Below are 4702 nucleotides of genomic sequence, written 5' to 3' on the forward strand. Positions count from 1 at the left end.
GTAGATCAAAGAGGTTGCTTTTAAATCAGTTTCCTTATGAGTCTTGGGTTCTTCGGTTAAGTACCATATGAGGTAGGTGGCTTGCATTTAAGAACCATCTCATTCATCTTCAAACACTAGACTCATTTGTCACAGTTAGAGGCTTGCAGAATCTAAGACCAGGAAAAGGGAAATGGTGAGCCAAGTCTTCAGCACTACGTAAAAGATTCTTTTTCTCTGCGTGTTTTATGAGTGTGTAGAGTTGAATGTGCACAAGGTAAATGCTTGTATGATGGGCCGTCACTGGGTAGTTACAGATACCTTTTAACATTGTAAATGATGTAAATGTTTTTCAGGAGGAAGGAAACAAAACTTAGACCGCAGATTCCTATTAACCAAAGAGGACTTTTTATCCAATTTTGACATTTTTAAGAAAGTAAGTTGGCTTTCTTTCTCCTTACATTAGTAAGACCGTGCTTTTATTACCAGGATAGCATACTAGTTAGTCCTTGGACTCTCTTTTGAACTCTGATGGGCAAGGAAAATATTTGCCCTATTCTTTGATTTCTATTGTATATCTTGTCTTCAATAGACTGCAAAGCGGATTTAGAGGAAAAAAAGCAGAAACTATTATTTAGAATATTTAGAATAGTTCCTTTTTTTGCTAATCACTGTTAACATTTTCTTTTAGAAGGAGCATATTTTAAGCTATAAATCTCACCCGGTAGAAGATGGTGGAACTGATAATCCTGCCTTCAACCATATTGAATTGAACTTCCCAGATCAAAGTGGCAAGATGAGTGGGACTCGTTTGTGAAGCGTCTGTGATACTAAATGATCTTAAACAGTGACTCAGTTACATATGTTTCCTAAGATAATTGGACCAGATTTGGATTTCTTTTTGGGGGGAGGGTTTGATAATGAGTGAAGTTTTGGGGGAAACTTTGGGGGTAAAATTTTGTTGAAGCAAAGTACTGACTTACTATATTCATTAACTGGTGCTACTCTGGAGTTAAGAATTTCAGCATCAGCATTTTCCTTTATTTCTTTTTTATTTTAATGAAGATGTCATTGTGAAAGTTATGACCACATATTGCTAAAGGATTAATATACACATATACACACATACCTGATGGTCAAAAAAGAGTATTTTAAATTTGGGCATTATTAAAAATATTTTCCATGCATTTGTTGCTAGCATATAAGTTTTGGGGTTTCCCAAAATCAGATATAATACTGAAAAGACCCTTTGTCTTTCTATAACATACTGTATTTTTTTTTTCTGTGCCAGAGAAGTTCCCATTTATCTTTATTTTTTTTTTTATAAACATATATTTTTATCCCCAGGGTATAACATACTGTATTTTTAGGAAACAGTGAGGTGACAAATCCATGTTGTCTAGATCTTTGCTTCTCACTGATCCGTATCAGCCCTATCAGGGAGCTTATTATTATCTGGAACCAATTCTGGCTCAGGAAGGTGATAATCAAGAAGCATCCTGTTTGGGAGAGAACATGGGCCCAGTGATCAAGGGCTTTTTGGTTCTACTTATCTATTCTTGTGCCTTTTTGCTAATTATCTACAACTCCTGGCCATTGGCTGTTTATATTGCCTTACACCCCAGTTCTTATATGCAATCCCAATTTCTGACCCATCAGCTCATATTTTGTTGTACACTTTACTTTTCTTCTCTTCCAAGTTTTCAAAATACTATGTTACCTTGGACTTATATATGTCTTGAAACACCCAATGTGAATCATGCTACCCCAGATTCTGGTTTACGAAGTCACAGACTATAAATTAGAAATCCTGTGAACCTGTTACTGACTAAAGTATTTACAACATAAGTACTTATGGATTTGGTCACCCAAGAACATTTACATGATTAAAATAGTTAAGTTCCATGGAATTGCATAGTTATGTTGAATGATACTAATTTGAGTTTAAGGGTACATACATATGCTTAGAAGTCTTAGAAGTCTTGAATTCTAGTGTATTCACCCATTTAAAGAGTAAACACACTACTTTTTTTTAATGTTCTGAATTACCAACTATATGCTTTGTTTCATGCTTTAAAATTTCAAGTAGAAATCTCAAAGTTTATTTTGTTTATCTTGCTACATTTCCAGCTAAGGGTTTGATCACAGACTTTTATTAATAACATTTTTTTCTACAGGTCTTGCATTAGATACTGTTTGGAAATGTGTTTCTTTTGTTTGTTTGTTTGCCTTACAATATTTTAAAATAATGTGAGAAGCATTTAGGTATATTAAATAGATTTTAGAATTAAATACTTTTTTGCTTATTTTCTGATATTTAGGTAAGGATGCTCTGTACTTTTAAAGGTTGCCAACTGAAAACATGAAGCAATAAAAAAATAGGAAGTAGCACTTATCTAAAGAAAGATTTATGTAACATTTAAATTAATGATGTGTTAATATATTTCATATGTGTATAGACGTTATTTTTTAATCATTATGTTTGTAAGCATATATCAAACTTTGTAAATCTTTCTACAATTTTTAATGAGTAGGAAGATATCACCTTATTTGTTTAATGCAAGTATGATTTGAACTATTGTTATTTATTTAGTAAGTGTAAATGCACATGAGTGTAGAATGCTTCAGTTTTGGAAATCAAAGTCCAGTTATATAAATTTTTCCTTATCTAACTACAAAGATTATGCCACGTGTTCTTAATGATATGATACTTCTATTCTTGTGCACTTTATTTAACCAAATACATCTTTGTGACTTTGGGAACTGTTGGTATTTTACCTTTATGAACACATAAGAGTGCCAGACCGCATTCTTAAGAAATCAAATTGCTGTTATTAATTATGAAAAAATCATTTATATTATCTGAATCTTTGTATAAAATCACAAAGAAGTAAAACATTAATATATCATAGTGTGAATGAAATAATCTAATGTTCTTAATTATTTCTGAATCACAACAGTCCCAACAGCAGGGAAAAGCGACATAAGTAGTCTATTTTCATTTTGTCATTGACAGATTATATGACCTTGAATTTATCCTTAATCTCCTCTAATGATGGAACTCTAAACACTTAACTACCTCACAGAAATAATGTGAGTATAAAAGATTAGATAGCACTTTATTAGCTCAAATAATATTACTTAAAATTTTAATATGATTGGAAATAAAAATTTGAGACAAAGGTCACTTGTTTAAAAAAAAAAAGACAATTTGTTTAGAATTTGCAATGTAATGATGTGGCTATAGTCCCATCTCTAAAAAATATGTGCTGTAGAAAAACTGAATTATATTTAGGAATCAGCAGGATTATTCAGAGAGAATGGAAACTTTATTTTTAAAAAAAGCACCCAATCATATTCACTCCGTAGAGAAATGGCCAGTCATATTCACTCCATAGAGAAATGAAACTTTTACATGTAGGATATAAATGTATATGCATCTATTTGATTGCTTATGCATTAATTTTTTTCTCTAGACCAGTGGTTCTAATGGGGCAGTTATACACCTGCATTTGGACATTTGGAAATATCTGGATACATTTTTGGTGGTCACATTGGTGATGAGGTGCTACTGGCATCTAGTGGATAGAATTTAGGGTTACTACTAAATATCCTGTGATACATAAGACAACCCCTCTTCACAACAAAAAATGATCCTACCCCAAGTATTAATAGTGTTGAGTTCAAGAAACCCTGCCCTAGAGGTTAGGGTTGCAATCTTGATTTTCCTGAAGTCACACATGCTGGTTTTATTCCTTTAGGGAAATTGCCTTGACTCTTCTATCTGATCATTCTCATCTACAGGGGAGAATTAAAGTGTCACTGGCATACACAATGTTAGGATACAGGATAATAACCATATATTTTTATAGTATTTTGAAAATATTAAGAATATAAAATGTGAACAATTATGAAAACAACTTTTATGAAGGTTTCATTTTGTAACATGATTTCCAACATTAACATATATTAGGATGAAGGAAATATTAAATACATGAATATGAAGATTTCATAATTTTGCTTTACCCGTGAATATCCCAGAAAGTAGTTTATTTGTTAACAACTTATCCATGATATACACACAAGGGACAGGGACAAGGTTAAGATCAGGAGAATGACTCACTGTGTCAATTCTTATAGAAAATTCTTAGTTTTTCCCAATAATAGTTGTTGATACAGAGTCAACTGAGTGCATGCAGTTACTGAAAATTCACCACATAATTTAGTTACTGTAAAATTTACTTTTATATTTAAGTTATTTGCCCATTGTAAAAAAATCTTGAGGGAATTGAACATTATAATGTAAAACAAGTTTGCATTTCTGATTTTTCAGCTTGCTGATTAAACTCTCCACAAGTGTCTTTACAGTTGTCTGTTCTTGGGGAAGAAAATGTCAAAATGAATATAATTAAGTTTATCAGCTTTTACAGAGAATTATTTCCACTCTACCACAAAAGGACTCTTTCTGTATACTACATTCAGATTATAAAAGAATAAGCAAATAAACATGCAGAACTTTTGTTGCTGAAGAATATTTTATGCATTGAGTAATTAACACTGTATTTGAAAATAAAAAATCACGTCTTCAGTCCTGAAAATTTCTTAGCTATTATTTCTTTGAATATTCTCCCCCTCCCATTTTCTCTGTTCTGTAACTCTTTAACTCCTATTAGAGGAACAGCATACCTCTTTATCCTATCCTCCATGTCTCCTAATCTGGTTC

General features: G+C 31.9%; 1 long non-coding RNA gene across 1 annotated transcript; it reads left to right on the forward strand.

The window, feature by feature from the left end:
* Nucleotides 1-332: 332 nt before the first annotated feature.
* On the forward strand, nt 333-4344 carry LOC132008922 (uncharacterized). The gene is made up of 2 exons (XR_009401752.1): nt 333-415; nt 671-4344. It is a non-coding gene; the product is annotated as an uncharacterized LOC132008922 (long non-coding RNA).
* Nucleotides 4345-4702: the final 358 nt, after the last annotated feature.

The sequence above is a fragment of the Mustela nigripes genome, unplaced genomic scaffold, assembly GCF_022355385.1.
Source record: "Mustela nigripes isolate SB6536 unplaced genomic scaffold, MUSNIG.SB6536 HiC_scaffold_2195, whole genome shotgun sequence".
NCBI lineage: Eukaryota > Metazoa > Chordata > Mammalia > Carnivora > Mustelidae > Mustela > Mustela nigripes.